Here is a 17,699-nt window from a genome sequence, read left to right as displayed (position 1 = left end):
AGTGATTTTCCAGTAATCACTGGATAGCGTTGTTACACAAATTTGACGCTGGGAGAATGAAAGGGACATGTTTTTATATTGACCAAATTAAATGTGTTAATGTATCTTTCGCACTCTATGGCAGGCACGGTGGACAGATAATTACTCAACATGTTTAATCTGAGTGAGTTCATAAGTTATTTACCCCTGCCGGCTGTGTACGAACGTTTGCTTTGTTCCGCTATTTTGTATGGAAGTCTATGCGAAGTCTGGTTTGTTTTCCCCCAAAAAGGGGCGGTGACGAAATTTACAGTCAAGTTCCCGGATGTGCCGGTAGTCCGTATAGCTAACGGCAAGCTAAGATGCTATCGAATCACAACACACTAAACAAACTACACAATCAGAACTCGATGCATATTTCTAAAGGAGGGACTTCATAGAACAAGGAAGACATCATTTTTAGAACAGTGAAAACAGCGCTATAGGGATAAGTAAAGTGTGTGGAAAAATACAGCTTTTTTTACACATGAAACATGAACACATGTTATATTGTGCACTAGTAACACAATCAAAGCTTCAAAAACAACCTCTAATTTGCATTAAATAAATTCTAAAGACTATTTTCTGAATGTTATTCATTCATATAATAATATAACTAATCAGTGATGTTTCTTTATATTTTCTATACAAAGAGCTCAAATTCATTGCATTTACCTGTGATTGACAGGATATATCGGCTATGACTATCGGCTGTTTCTAAACTATCGGCCGATAGCCGATTATTATATTGGTGGATCTCTAAAGTTTTAAGATTCTTTATTGTTGATACAAAGTTTGCAAAATAATATTGATATTGCAAAATGATATTTTCAATAAAAAGTATTACAAAATTACAGCAGTTGCATTAATTGATGTAATGCATATAATTTCACAAAAAGTCATTATAAAAATAGTGACAAATATTAGTACACTCTAAAAAAACAAACGGTGCTATATAGCACCAAAACTGTTGATTTGAATCGCAACCAGAGGTGGGTAGTAACGAATTACATTTACTTCGTTACATTTACTTGAGTACATTTTTCGGGTAACTAGTACTTTTAGAGTAAATTTAAGGATGGGTACTTTTACTCTTACTCAAGTACATTTCTAGTGAAAAAACTGTACTTTTACTTCGCTACATTCGGCGGCGTTACTGCGCTACTGTCAAATGGTAATAATTAATGAATATATATATATATATATTTTAAGTTTATAGGGCCTGTTCGAACGTTGCGCGAACCAGGCGGCGTCACCCTTTAGCGCGCGACCGCGCGGTCACCCTTTTAGCGCGCGCGACCGCGCGGCCGCGTAGATGATAGGAGAAGCAGATGAGGGCGCGTGTGCGTTGTGCGAGTTATCGGAGGCAGACCATGCGTGGCTTCAAGTTCGGTATATGTTTTCAATCCAAGAGGTCAACAAGAATAGTTTCATAATGTGATGCATGCTTTGTTCAATAAACGAGCTGACATCTCAGCGTACACGAATTCAAGATCCAACCTGAAGTAAGTGTCACAGTAGCCTATGTCTATTTGAACACTATTAATGGTCATTTCACACACTGTCCGAGTTTTTTTGCCATATGCACTCTTGTGCAAGCGATTACAATACAAATCCTAATGTAAGTTAAACCATACAAACAACACGTTCACATCTGCACATTTCCATATCATTTCCCCACAACTAATCAAACTTAACAGCATAATGTAATGACTGCATTTATACACAAATCCGGACACCTCACTAATGTGTAGAAAATACATTCAAATAAAAACGGGATTGTATTTTATTTAAATCCTTCCTAAAGAATGAATGAATAAAAATAAAAGAATAAAGATTGATTTGAAAGAAACATGTATTATATATTATAATAAATGTAGAAATGATTTGCAAAAACAGATAAGTTCCATATGAAAATCTAAAATGATCATTTTTATTAAGCTCCTGTTTATGTTCAGTAATTGCACTTTAATGGCAATGAAAATAACCTATATATCATATAAAAAGATGATAACAAACAGACACACACGTTCTTATTTGTTTACTGTTTGCATGTTTAAAGGCAGATGCTGATAAGTTTGTGTTGTGAACATGAAATTAAATATAGAGTTAACCGTCAGAAAACATCTGTGTGTGTGTGTTTGAGATTTTTTTCTCAAATGACACGTTATGTGATGTTAATGTACCCATTGCAGGACTGAGATAGGCTGCTTTACTTGTATATAAGCAGAACAATGAGACTCTTAAGGAGAGATTTGTGAAAACCCTCCAAGTAGTCTGAAATTCTTTTGCGCTGCTTCTATATCAGATTGGAGGTAACGAGTAACTAACTACTTGAGTAGTTTTTTCATCTAATACTTTTTTACTCTTACTCAAGTAAATAATTAGATTGATACTTTTACTTTTACTTGAGTACATTTTTGTATAAGTACTTGTACTTTTACTTGAGTACAGATTTTGGGTACTCTACCCACCTCTGATCGTAACCATAGAAGAACCGTTTTTAGTGCCATATAGCACCAGTGAAGCACCGGTGAAGCACCTGTGTAGAACCATATAGGTGCCATATAGCACCACTATAGCACCACATTTGGTTCTACATAGCACTATATGGTTCTACACAGGTGCTTCACCGGTGCTATATGGCACTAAAAACGGTTCTTCTATGATTACGAGCAAAGAACCACTTTTGGTGCTATATAGCACCGTTTGTTTTTAGAGTGTAGGGTAACGTATACTGCAGCCACCTCACTAGCCGTTATTATTAGTTGAAGAAGACAAAGTCATGTTAAACATGAATGGGAAGGTATAAAGGTTTCTTGGAAGTTATTGTTAAATAATGCTCATGTGACTTTTATGCACACCATGCAGTTATGCTCAGTACTGTGCAAAAGTCTTAAGCCACCACCACCAGACTTGTTGTTTTAGAAGTTTTAATGTGTTTATTTATTTTTCAATCTATTTTATTAAGATACAAACAGAAAATACAGGAAATGTCTTCTTAAGGCATCTTCTGTGTTTAGTGTGACCTCTCTTGGCACTTAACACATGTTGAGTGTTTTTGAGCAGAATAAAGTAAAAACACTAAATTTGTTTCAAATTAGAAATTAGGATTTAATTTTATTTAGGTTTAAGAGATTGCTCAAGTGGAAGGGGAGTTTACCCTAAATACTTGACACATCAGTTTACATTTTTATAGTTTTTAATACTATATACACATTTCCTGTATTTTCTGGATGCATTCTATTAAAGAGATCTAGAAACATATGATCACTATAACATTGCAAAAACACCAAATCCAATTCTGGCATGGTGGCCTAAGACTTTTGCAGAGTACTGTATTACTTTTTAAATTTCCTAAAAACAACACTTCATGTAAGTATAAAAACATTTTTGAAATAAATGATTTTTTCCCATTTTCGCTAATATGCAACTACTGAAGCTCTACATCCAACACCTTGCAAATACAACCAAACATACAGTGCTTTTAAATGTTTTAAATGTTCATTTCTAAAGATTAGTTGTTGTGCAGAACTGACGTTTACATCCCTAATCGAATTACCCAAACAAAAGCCTCCTATGATCCACCAAATTATCAACTTTTAATTGTTTTGTTTTGCCCAAAAAATATCAAGCCAGTTTCCACGTTCCATGATGCTGCAGATATTTAAAGCAGTAGAGGAACGCATGCATGATGAGACAGATATAACACCCCGCTGTTCCTCCTCTGGCATTCTTTAGACAGCGTAAGTTCCCCGGTGAACATAACCTCAGAAAAGAAGTTATAAATTGGTTAAACAGGCAGAAGAACCCACACGCATGCTTTTTAATTCCCTATCCCTGCCACCTCCTCCAGCAAAGCGTGTTGAAAGGCAGATGACTCAAATTACACCTAGACTCCACCTGGGCAGGTTTTTTGCCATTGTACAAGCCAAGCAATCATTTATATATCAGTGGAAAAGAGAATTCGGGGTAATAGAGGCGCTTATGGATCGAGAGAGGATTTTTACCGCTTTCATAATCTCACGCGCGCAGACAGAATTGTTCGTCTTCACAGAAGCGTAACACCTGAGCGCGAGACTTTCCATCGTCTCTGTACTGTGTGGAGAGGGACCAGGTGTCCTGCCTGTAACGCATTTAGCAAGAAAGACGATTGTGCCTGAGCTTTGACTGTGCAAAACCGACGAATTCAACAGAAAGAGGCGTTTCTCCCTCCATCTGAATGTGGACTTTTATTGACAAGAGCTTGTGAGCGCCTCTGCCAATACACTGCTGTAAAAATGAAGTCCCCGCCATTCACTCCTTCCCTCCCTCACCCTCTGAATGGCTTTACCCCTCCACGGTCTGTGTTCCGCCTCCTTCGTCGCTCTCCAGCCATTTCTCTCTTTCTGCTATCGCCCCATAAAACACCCTCCCTCCGTCTTCGCTCATGAGATTTGCCTAACAATGGGTGGCTCTGCCCAAGGTCAGATAAGAAGCCACAGTCCAAGAAGCCATAGTCACTGTTTCTTTCATCTGTCTTATTCCTCCTCTCTCTCTCTCTTCCCTCACAGCCTTCAAATTATCTCCGCAGCACATAATAATAATTACTGAGGACGGCGGAGAGGAGATAAGGGAGAAGCGGACGAGGGAGAGAAGGGAGGGAGAGACGGAGCCTGAGAAAGAGTGAGTGTGAAAAATACTGCTGCCAGTGAAAGAGAAAGAGAGAGAGAGAGAGAGAGAGAGAGAGAGAGAGAGACAGACAGAGTAAGAGAGAGGTTGAAGAATTATTATTGCTGCTATGTTGGTGATGGAATTGGGTGGGTGTGGGTTGTTCAAAGGGAACAACAATGTTAATGTGTCTATAATATGCAGATGTGTATTTTCTTCGTATGAAGAAATTTTTATGTATCAGTGCCTGTAAAGTTACAGAAATCTATTTTAACATTTAATTACATGTCTATGATTTCCACTGTTTTAGTGACAATTCACTAGTTGAGTGAGTTTTTCAAGGTTACATAAAGTTTTAATTGTTGTAATTGTAAAAGTTGGGGGAAAACACTGAGAATAAAATAAAATTAACCTTTCAACGAAGGTTTGTTAAAACAACTTAAACTGAATTATAAAGTCATCAATGCAATCCTTTATACTTTCCTGTTTTCTGATAAAGACATTCAATTTAAACAGACAACTTTTATGGCCTTTGAAAGTCATCAGGGAAAAAAACATACTAATAAAAAAGGCCTATTGAATGCACTTTAAGTCACTTCGGATAAAAGCATCTGCTAAATTTAAACATGTATTATGATCATAGACTGGACGTAGTGTTCATGACATCACCCATTGGTTTGTGAAGATTGTTTTTGAAGCTTAAAGTAGGCGTTGCTTGCCGTCGCCATCTTGGACGCTCATTTAAGTGGCCACGCCCTTAATTATGCAGAAGTTTAAAGGATTAGTCCATTTTCTTTAAAAAATCCAGATAATTTACTCACCACCATGTCATTCAAAATGTTGAGGTCTTTCTTTGTACCGTCGAGAAGAAATTATGTTTTTTGAAAAAAAACAGTCCAGGATTTTTCTAATTTTAATGGACTTTAAAGGGGTCATATTATGAGATTTTTTTAAGGATGTAAAATAAATCTTTGATGTCCCCAGAGTGCGTATGTGAAGTTTTAGCTCAAAATACTCCACAGATAATTAATTACAGCATGTTTAACTTGCTAATTTGTAGGCCTGAGCAAAAGTGTGCCATTTTGGGTGTGTCGTTTAAAATGCAAATGAGCGGATGAAATGCAAACACTGAACATAATGATGGTGGTTTGTTGTACTCAATTATGCTATCAAGTATTTTTTCTTTCTCTCTCTGTCTCTGCACTAAATGGCAGTGCTGTGGTTGGATAGTGCAGATAAACGGGGCGGTATAATTGTAATTCGCCTTGCTACCTATACCTCACAAAACAGGCAAAATCTGAACAACCTAATTTTTCACATGCTTGCAGAAAATGGCTTACCCAAATAAAGTTACTTGGTTGATCTTTCTCACATTTTCTAGGTTGATGGAAGCACTGGGGACCCATTTATAGCACGTAAACATAGAAAAAGTCAGATATTTACATGCTATGACCCCTTTAATGGAACCCAACACTTAACACTTAACTCAACACTTAACAGTTTTTTAACGGAGTTTCAAAAGACTCTTAGGGCGTTTTCACATCTGTAATTCGGTTCATTTGGTCCGGACCAAAAGCAAAAAATGATACATTGTAACTTTTTTAGCAGATTTGGTTCCATTTCACACCACACTGATTGCTCTGACTACGGCAGCTGGTTTAGTCCAAAATGCGCAGTACTTTTGCAGTTAGGTCGGTTCGATCTCGGATCGTGTTCTCACCACAAACGAACCGCTCTAGAGTTTGTTTGAAAGCGTACCGAGACCACCTCTGCAAGCTGGCGCACCAGAGTTCGATTGCTGCATTCTCACCTGCCCAAACGAACTGCACCAACTGAGCAATCGAACTCTGGTACGATTCAATCGAACTAAACAAGGCAGGTGTGAAAACCCCCTTAACAATCCCAAACGAGGCATAAGGGTCTTATCTAGCAAAGCGATTTTCATTTTTGACAAGAAAAATAAAAAATGTGCACTTTTTGCAACTTCTCATCTATCTCCAGTCCTGTGAAGCGCCACCTCACGTAATTGCATAGTGACGTGGAAAGGTCACGTGTTACATATATGAAACGCACATTTGCGGACCATTTTAAACAATAAACTGATACAAAGACATTAATTAGTATCATTCGACATACAACAACGTCGGAACGGTCCTCTTTTTCCACACTTGTAAACACTGGGGCGGAGTTTCGCATTCGTCCTCCGTGACCTCTTGACGTATTGCGTGAGATCGCGCTGGCGCGTCACATTACCGGAGATCGTTTGGGATACTTTAGAGCCCTTTAAACTGTGTTAAAACTGTTAAGTGTTAAGTTTTGGGTTCCATTAAAGTCTATTAAAATGAGAAAAATCCTGAAATGTTTTCCTCAAAAAACATAATTTCTTCTCAACTGAACAAAGAAAGACATCAACATTTTGGATGACATGGTGGTGAGTAAATTATCTGGATTTTTTTTTAAGAAAATGGACTAATCTTTTAAGGCTTAAAATAATTTAAATGTATGAGTTACAAAAAATTCACCCCCCTCACAGTTGTCATGAAGGGCAAAATTAGCTATACAGACCAAAATCACTTTTTGCACCAGGCTGTAAACATATTATTTTCTACTGTAAAGTTGGGCATTTTAACATGGAGGTCTATGGGAATTGACTCCCTTTTGGAGCCAGCCTCAAGGGGCCAGTCGATGAATGGCCCCTCGATTATGATCTCTCATAATTTAGGAAAAAAATGTCTCTAAATGAGTGTTATATCTGCCAAATTACAAATTAATTTAAATGTGTCTAGAGGATTTTGACTAAATAATACTCTCAACTGTACCTTATAATGACATAATGTAAATAAATCCCCAAAATCCTTTCTGTGCACCCTGAACCTTATTTTCAAATCACACACTTTCACACCCCTAACCTTTCTGACCCCTATAATGTTATCGGGAAGCAGGATAAGCCTCCTAATCCCAGGTCTTGTGGTGCCCTCCATCCCTCCCGGAAAAGCTACTATCTGCCCAGCTGAGGTGCTGTGTGCTAGGCTGATATGTACAGGACAAGGGGGGTCTGAAGATGCCTATCAGAGCCACTGTAACACACACACACACACACACACACACACACACACATACACACACACGCTCGCGCATCACCCCTGACATGTAGATGGCTGGCCATCGTAACCATATTCTGAGGAAGCCTTATCTCTAAACTCAAGCTTCATTGTCTGGATGACCCATAGTGGACCGATGACAAGGAGGGGTGAGGTGGTATGTCTGTACTCGGCCCACCTGCTTTCACTGGGTCAAGCTTTGGCACCAATCTGCCCCTTCCTGGTTTTGAATAGCCACTGGTGTGGTTTAGACTTAACTGACTTAATCCAACAGTAATTCTCATGCGGTGGGTTGGAAATAAAAATGTTTAGCCGGTCTGTTCTGACCGGGTCATTGATACCAAAAAAGGAAAATGAAGTGGGCAGGTTTTTTGACAATTATAAAACTGGGTCTTGAATTAAAACTTGTTAAAGTTTAAGGTGGATTAATGCCAAAGAACCAAAGTGCTGGGTTTATGATTTAAAGTGAGGTAACAAGTTTTAGAGTTTGTTCACACTTGGCAGATTTGAGCTCACTTGGTGCGGTTGATTTAAGCAAGTGTGAACGCTACAGTACCACCAGAACCTTAGTGCGCACCAAACAAGTAGACCGAGACCGCTGAAAAGGTGGGTCTTGGTCTGCTTCCAAATGCTTTCTGGTGAATCTAAACGAATCAAAAACAGGAAGTATTAACAAGACGCAACCCTAAAAATCACACAGTTTGATAGCATAGGAAATAATATTGAAAATATGACTGATGAATTCTTTTAAACATTGTCTAAGCTCTTCACAGTTCTTCTACTGGTAAACATGCATGCACATGTGCATGTATACACTGTAAAAAAATGCAACATGAACAACTTGGTTATTTCAATGGTCAAACAGTGACCTTATCCTTTTGGGTGATTTTCGCGAAATTAGACTTATGAGGTGTCGTGAAACATTTTGATAAAAAAGTAAATGCAAAGTAAGAGTATCAAAATAAGAAGCATACCGTTACAAACATCTCTACATGTACATACAAACCAATTTTTTTTACACATTTAAGGGGAAATTTTAATTACGCAACGTGTCCATGACTGGATTTGTGTTTTTTGACATGGAAAATTTATAATTAAAAAATCTTAAAAAATAAACAGCTTCAGTGCATGTTATACTATAAACATTTACAGTAAAGAAACATATGGTATTTGGTGATCATTGGTAAATGTAGAGACAATAATAAGGAATATAAATGTTTCCAAGACCAATTTTCTCATCTTCCACAACAATTTTTAATCATTGTTTAAGCCCTCAAGGAACTAAAAAAAAATTGTTGGAAGGGACATAATTGACTGTGACACTCAAGATGACTACCAGGTAAGCAGTTTTTATTTTTTCTCTCCAGATAAAAATTTTGTTTGTCATAGTACCTAGACAACTTTTTAGTTCTCATTACTGAAACATGAGTTTATAAATGCATATCTTTAATGTAATATCATGCGGTTTTGATAATGATAATCTAAAAATTTTAAATAATTCTATAGGAATTTTTTTTAAATCCTCTAAATATAATGGTTATAGTAAGTTTATCTTATATGTGCACAAAAAATAAATAAATTGGCTTCAATGGCTTTTTTAAAAATCTGATGTTGGACACCTTCTAAATCTGGATTTCATGAGAATCACTCTTTTGCTTTTATGTTCGGTTCGCTGTTAAAAATGATAGTGAATGCTAGGCAAACCAAAAGAACCAAGAGAGCTGAACTACAAGCGTTAACACGACTTTAGATATAAAATTGACTCGTTTTCTCATAACCTTCAGACTTTCTACATTCTAGAAGTCACCTTGTGCAAAAACTAATCCAAGTTCCTCCACTGTTTGCTTTAAGCATTAGGAGGGCTGGGCAAGTGATGAAAAGATGTAATGTCTATACTGAAGACAAACATTTACCTATTCAGATTTGTTATTAATTTTTCAGAAGTATAGGATTCCACAGAATAAAATCTGAGATTCTTCTCTATTAAGACATTATAACCACAATATATTAAGCTCTATTGACGTCTGCGGCATGCTGTAACTATAGAAAATATTTTTCATCCCTTGAGTCCCACAAAGAAAAACATGTGTACAGTAAAGCTTCTACAATAGAAGTCTATAAGCATGTTGATCACAGAATTTGAAACTAAAAATGTGAAATTTGTGTAATTATTAAAGCATTACATAAATAAGTTTGACATGTGTGCCCAAAATTCAATTAGTCTTTAAAGCCCGCTTGTACATCGCATTAGGTTGTGATGTCAGGGAGCACAAATATTGATAAAAATATGTATACATTAAATGGACAATAACTTGCTTTGGTTTAAAGTGTCTGCCAAATGCAAATGTAATTTACACACTAACTCAACCTGGTATGTCTGATAAACTCTTAAAAGTGTGCTACAAAATGCCATAGAACAGGGTCTCAAACCCACTTGGGGTCATTTCTGAGATGGACATCTTGTTGGAGGACTGCAGAGCTATTTTAACATGAAAACCAAAATGTACTGTACTTAAATTCTATTATTTAGCATATTATAATAATTAAAAATATAAACAGTGCTTTCGATCTTTTTTATACATTACACTGTAAAAAAATTCCGTAGAAATTGCAGCTGGGTTGCCGGTAACTTACCGTAGATTTAAATTAATGTTTTTTACTGGCAACATTTTGTTCAAAGTTAAACATTTACAGAATAAAACAAACAAAAAAACAGCATCAAGCAAAACATTCTGGGAAACAAAATCAGAAGCAAAAAACAGAAAAAGGTTGATGATGATTTCTGGTTCCCCGAATGCTTGGATGAGGCTGTTATTGTATAGTTTTATTCTGTAAAGATAAAAACTTGTTAATATTTAAAATTTATTTAACTTTGAACAAACTCTTGCCAGTAAACAACATAAATTTAAATCTACGGTAAATTACCGGCAACCCAGATGCAATAACATTGTAATTTCAACAGAATTTTTTTACAGTGTACTTTTTAACAGTAAGAATTTTTTTTTACTTTTTCTATTAAAACCTTGCACTAAACTAACAAATTGAATTCCTGAATACATTTATGAACTATAGCCATCTTTGCGGTAACTATAGAATTTGCGGTAGACTGCTGTAAAACAACAGCAGTAGTGCTACAGTAGTTGAATAAAATAGTGTTATAAAAGCATATAAAATTGAAAAATAAAATATATCTATGAAATGAAATTCATTTTATTTGTTATGCTTTTAGCAGTGAAGCAAATTTCAAAATGTGAATTGTTTTTCAGCAGTGTAAATCATTTATTGAGAATTGTAGATAGAAACAAGAAAGCAATTATGGATAAATGCTTGACAGTCAGATTTGAATTTGACCTCAAGACTTCGAAACACTAGTGACGCCAAGATTTCACTCCTCGGAGTGTCAGCTACTTTGGGGGTGTTGCAAGTAACTTTTATTAAGTGACTCTATGGCATTGTGGTAGTGTTACAGACCTACGACACGGGTGACCCTGGTAAGATTCCCCTTCAAGGCAATATTTTTTTAAACTAGGTTACCGTAAGGGTATTATACTGCAAAATGGAACTGCGGTAAAGGCATCATACTGTAAAAAACATGTACAGTTATGGTACTGTAATAGGGCAGTTACAGTAACTAACTAGCAACACGTTGCCAGTGAGTTACCGCATATTTACCAAAAAAGTCTAACAGTGTATATATACTTCATTATACACTCATATAGTGAGCTTCATACATAGGCTACTTTTATCTTTTGCACATTTTTCCCCATATTTCCTCTTTTCATAACCTGGGCACCTGATGGCTTTTTCCTCATCTATAGTTTAATATGTGTTGCATTTCATCTCCCGCTCACAGTCCTTATGAGGTGTTGCCAATGGAAGTTGTGACCCCACCGCAGCTTTTCTCTGAGTAACAGCTCTTCTCTGGATGAACACTATATATGTGTATAACACTATATATATATATATATATATATATATATATATATATATATATATATATATATATAAAATAGGTCAAAGTAAAAAATATATAAAAGGTAAAAAATAGGGTAAAAAAAAGTTTGACCCGCATCATATTTGCAATTTTAAAATCTGGCCCTCGAAGAAGAGTAGTTGAAGACCCCTGACGTAGGTCGTCCAGATTTATTTCACCTACTGTTTTTCAAATACTATGAATTCAAATGTACTACACGCCTCACATACTGATTTCCGCCTACTATATAGAATGGAAGTAGGCTAGTTCTGACGCAGCGCCACACACTTTGAGTGGTTAAACTTTAATGATGACACTGAAAAACATTGAGTGTTAGTATTTAGGTGAAAATAGAAACACATCTAAAGTGTTAAAGCGACTTCTAACACCTATTATTTTACCTGCATAAAAGTGTACTACAGTATATACACACACATACCAGGTAAAGGATACAGTCCCCTTTTTAATTTTGACCCCTGCATTTGTATTTCTACATTCCTGCTTATCGTATAATTGTAAAACATAAATTCCTCATTCGCCTGTATTAATTAAAAAAAAGTGTTTGTTTAACATGCGCCAAAGCTTCCAACAGGCTTCTGGAAAACAGAGATAAAATTGACATATCTCTGAGAGTTATGATAAGTGTGTGTATTTGTTTGCACACGCGTGTGAGCATGTGTGTGCGCCGAGACATATCTCTGAACGGTATGATAAGACACATCAGCACGGAACAACACGGCAAAAGGAGGGGGGGGGATGGAGACGGCGATTGGAAAAAAAATGAATGACATAAGGGGGCGTTTCTCTTTCTCTCTCCCCCACATGTCTGTCTCCTATAGCCTCTCTCGCTCTCCGTCTTTCTTTCTCAGTGTGGGTCCTCTGGGAAAGGTCGTGTAGCACAATGCAAACACGTCTGTATGAATGGCTGGATGGGAAGTGGACAGCTGTTTGAGATGACAACGATTGCTGCTAATGCTCAATCTGTCTCCTTCCCCACAGACCTATTCATATACACACACGCTCGCACAATGACCACAATGAGTTAGCCACAAAGCACAGACGTGCTACCACCACAAACTGTACACGCTTACCACTTGTGCATGACAAGCTGTGTTCTTCTGTTTTGCTTTAATGTTCACGGTCACATAAGAAACTGCATGCTTGGCTATCACATTGAAAGCTTTGCAATTAGAGTTTATGCCAAAGTTGTAAGTACAGAGATTTCATCCTTGAAACTTAGTGTATGTATATATAAACATGACAATATGAGGTTTGCTGCAGGCAGACTGATAAAAACCTGTGTGCCGTAACTCCTAGAAGTTGTGTAGTTCAGTCAGTTAGATTACAGCTTGCCAGAATGAAGAAAGTTTTTTTTTTCAGTTTTTTGTGCAATGTGCATCAAATGGTCAGTAAATGGGCTTGCAAACATATCACAAGCTAATCAGAAGTTCATCTCTTCAAATCTGAGTGAACACTGATGAGTGATTTTTAAAAAAGCCCTTAAAGCCAATTTTTTTTGGACATATAAGATTAAGGTCTAACTTACAATAACATTTTTTTAGAGGATTTAAAACATATTTCATATTTCCTATAAAATTTAAATTTTTTAGATTATCACTATAAAAAAATTATCATTACCGCAACATGATATTACATTATATATATGCTTTTAAAACTCATGTTTCGGTAATGAGAACTAAAAAGTTGTGTAGGTACTATGACAAACAAAATTTCAACTTTTATCTGGAGAGAAAAAATAAGAACTGCTTACCTGGTAGCCATCTAGAGTGTCACATTCAATTATGTCCCTTCCAACAATTATTTTTTTGAAAATGTTGGTTCCTTGAGGGCTTAAACAATGATTGAAAATTGTTGCGGAGGATGAGGAATTTGGTCTTGGACACATTTATATTCCTTATTATTGTCTCTACATTAACCAATGATCAGCAAATACCACATATTTCTTTACTGTAAATGTTTATAGTATAACATGCACTAAAGCTTTATATTTTTTAGATTTTTTAATTATAAATGTTTCCATTTCAAAGAACCCAAATCCAGTCATGGACACGTTGCGGTAATGAAAATTTTCCCCTTAAATGTGGAAAAAACAACAATATTGGTTTGTATGATGTCATTTGAAATCATGTACAAAATAGTACAGTAACTGTATGCTTCTTGTTTTGATACTCTTACTTTGCATTTACTTTTTTTATCAAAATGTTTCATGACCCTCATAAGTCTAATTTCACGAGAATCACCCTGATATTTACTACTGATAAATCACACTGAAGCATTTGGCTATAACAACACAAAACAGACCACATAAATCACGAGAAGAGAGAAGTGAGAAAACAAAGAAAAGGAGGTAGTTTTACACAAATATTAAAAAACTATAATTCACATTAAAAAAAAAAAACATTTACATGTTACATGCTATGTCTTCAAAGTCCACATTATATCTTTGTGTAAGAAAAACTATATAGTCCATAACTATAAAAAAAATTGTTTCCTTCTTAAATTGCAATTGTATGGCCTCAGGACGTTCATAAGCCATTTTCACATACAAATTACTGAAAATACACAGAAAATGTCTGTAAATTTGTCTGGGGTTCATTTCGGTTCATCCACACTGCCAAAGATTTTCTGGAATCTGCGCTCAGAAACCTCTTATTAAGACCCCGTAAAGACATGTGACGTAATGTATAATTGTCCACTTGGTGGATTTATTTCCGCAGTGTCTTAAGTTTGTTTATTTTCTCTCGAGAAACCACTAGCGCATAAATAAACTAGCACATGGCATGCTGTTCTATGCTGCCGAACGATCTCAGTTTCAGTGCCGATGGTGAGGAGCTTCCTGATCTCTTCTTCATTCTAGTTTGCAGACATTTTTTGTTGTGAATGTCGATGTGCATTTAAAACCCCCGTGTCAAAGAGCTAAACGATAACTGTGTTGTTGAGATGACACACACGTCTTCACTACGACACACCCTTTACGGCATTCCTCCTGCCTTTTGTTAACACTTGACGTGTTCTGGAACTGTTATAGCAATGATACCAAGTCCCGTTTATGGGAGCGATCCCAGAATCAATTCAAGAAGGTGTTTGCGTTCACACAGAAGGCAATATTTTTTTAGGAAATATTATGGTATCAAAACGCAGTGTGAAAGGGTTTATATACACTCTTAAAATAACAGTTCGTTAAGGATCTGTATGGTTCCAGAAACATATACCATCTTTCTATTGCAAATAAAAGGTTCTTCTTAGTATTGAAGAAGTTTCTACACACTAAAAAGAAATAGAAAAAAAAATGGTTCTTTTAAGAAGTTTCTTTGAGGAACAAAAATGTGCCATTACTGTTAACAACCCTTTTTAGCACCCTTATTATAATGGGTACAGTATTGGTCCTTTTCCATTGCATAGTACGGCTTGGTACAGCTGACTTTTGTGGGATTTTCCACTGTGTACGGTACCTAGTACCTGGCAAACTTCTTTAGTAACACCTCGGTTGAGGTTACAAGCAAGCCTTACCGATACTAAAATGTGACGTGTAAACACTGCAGATCACTGATTGGTCAGAATTGTCAGTATCAGTGTAATTGCTAAATGCAAGATTAGCTCACCTCAGAAAAAATTTGATGTGTGCTTTGTTGTATAAGTTCCCAAACTCCACTTAGCAGTAAAAAACATCCACATGCCGAATATCAAGAACTCCATTTCATCTATATGAAGTCAGGTTCGATGTAAACACAAAGGGGGGGGGGGGGGCGAGATGGTGCCAGGGGGGCCCCAGTTTTATGACATTTTATAAAATACATTAATTTATCGTGAATTCTGTGAAATTAAACCTAAAAAATAACAAGGCAGCACTACTAATGTTTTGTTTAATTAAAATGTAAAGTTTTAGAACTGTTTTTGTCATAAATTTTCTTTGGGGGGGGGCCGAAGGAATGCACCATACACAAAGGGGGCCGCACACTGAAAAAGTTTGAGAACCACTGCATTAGATTAATAGAAGGGTCTTTTGTGGTTGCTAGAACATATTCGACCACATTCATATTTGACCACACGTTGTTCACTTGTGATTCAATCAACCAAAATGCTTAAAAGCAGGTGTAAACAGCCTCAGATAGTGCTTTTCCATTTCATAGTACCACACGGCTCAGGTTTTCCATTAAGTTTAGTATCACTTCAGAGTGGGAGGGATTATAGACGTGTCGTTATATTTGCGCTGCCTACTGCTGTGACATCATACAAAAAGTGGGAGCGAGCATCGTTGGAATGCAGTATTTCCCATACATTCATATATTTGTCAGTCCACCACAAAAGCAAAAATTGACCACCACAAATAGATGTTTGCACATCATATTTATCACTATCTTTGTCTCACATGACAGTTTCTGTACAAATGTGGCGTCAGTCCCGCGCCCCGCTAATTTGCAAAAATGCCGTGCACAAGTTATATGCAGACGTGCGCAACGCGAACACAAACTGCAGGGAAAACACTGGTATGATGTTCTTGATTCTCAACCTGTGGATGTTTTGGGAACTTACAACAAAGCACAGATGACAACAGGTTTGCTCTAAGGTCGGGACAGTGCAAGCATGAAGGTGAAGCTAATCTTGCATTTAGCATTGCTGCTGGTAGTGACGATTCTAGTGATCAGTCAGTGATCTACAGTGTTTTTTACATCACATTTTATGGCGCAATTCCATTACATAGTACCCCACGGTTTGGTTTGGGTCAGGTCACCTCACTTTGGCTTGGTTAGCTTTTCCATCAAGTTTAGTAACACTTCGGAGTGGGAGGGATTATAGGCGTGTAGTTATATTTGCGCTGCCTACTGCTGTAACATCATACAAGTGAGAGCGAGGTTGGAATACATCCCCATATATTCATTTAATGTTATTCCTTAGTCCGCCACAAAATTTAAATTGGCAACCACAAATACATGTTTGCACATTGCGTTTATCACTACCTCCGTTTCACATGACAGTTTCTGTACAAACACCTGTGGCGTCAGTCGACGCGCTCCGCTGAGCCTCATTTAAGTTGCATTTAAAAATTGGTATAGTGTCCCTGATTCTCAACCTGTGGATGTTTTTCATCTCTAAAAGGGAGTTTGGGAACTTATTGCAGAGCACAGATGACAACATGTTTGCTCGAGACAGCGCAAGCTAGCATGAAGGTAAAGCTAATCTTTTACATTATAGCGATGTATAGCGATTATATACGCTGGTAGTGACGATTCTCTCAGACCAATCAGTGATCTACAGTGTTTGCGTGTCATGGTCATGTTTTGGTATCAGCTCGGGTCGCTTGGACCCCCAACTGAGGTGGTACTAAAACAGTATCGGGTACTACGTACTGCACCCAGAGAAAAAGCCCCCAAACCGTGGGGTACTATGCAATGGAAAACCACCATTAGTATCAGCTCAGCCCGCTTGGAACCCCAATCGAGATGGTACTATAAAAGTACCGGGTACTACGTACTGCACCCAGTGGAAAAGTTTTCAGGAGTGACATAAGGGTAAAACATTATTTTTGGGGGGGCTTCTTAACTACCTTTATGACGATACACTATAAGCAAGGACTAAGAAACCTGCAAATAAATAATATGAAGATGGCGTGAAGAAAAAAAGTGGAAATGGGGAGGGAGAAGGCTGGAGAGAAAGAAGCGCCAAACTAATTAAAGAAAGCCTACAGGCAAAGCTAGGGGGCTGGGAAGAACGTTGAAGAAGGTGTCATCACACACACACACATGCACATTCTTCTTCTCCTCTCTGCTATTCTGTAATCCTTCCTTCCTAGGCCTTTGAAAAGACAGAGGTGCTAGACTGGGCCTCACCAGCACAGTGTATAATCACGGCCGAGCGAGAGTGTGTGCGTGCTAAAGAGAGAGAGAGTGAGGTTTGTTTGGCTGTTTAAGAAAGTGCTGCTCTTGCTCTTGGCCTTG

The 17,699-nt window shown here is 37.1% G+C and overlaps 1 protein-coding gene and 1 long non-coding RNA gene across 2 annotated transcripts in view; one reads left to right on the top strand and one right to left on the bottom strand.

Moving 5' to 3' along the window:
- The window catches only part of LOC129423967 (uncharacterized), a 54,075-nt gene extending 48,841 nt beyond the window's left edge, over positions 1 to 5,234 (top strand). The window contains exon 3 of the long non-coding RNA XR_008637919.2: positions 4,572 to 5,234. This is a non-coding gene — a long non-coding RNA (uncharacterized lncRNA). The remainder of the gene's footprint in view (positions 1 to 4,571) is intronic.
- Positions 1 to 17,699, bottom strand: part of lhx5 (LIM homeobox 5) — a 96,799-nt gene that overhangs the window by 40,189 nt on the left and 38,911 nt on the right. The window lies entirely within an intron of this gene.

Source organism: Misgurnus anguillicaudatus, chromosome 9 (genome assembly GCF_027580225.2).
Source record: "Misgurnus anguillicaudatus chromosome 9, ASM2758022v2, whole genome shotgun sequence".
In the NCBI taxonomy this organism is placed as follows: domain Eukaryota; kingdom Metazoa; phylum Chordata; class Actinopteri; order Cypriniformes; family Cobitidae; genus Misgurnus; species Misgurnus anguillicaudatus.
Note: the sequence above shows the minus strand (reverse complement) of the source record. Positions and strands in the feature narration are given on the sequence as shown.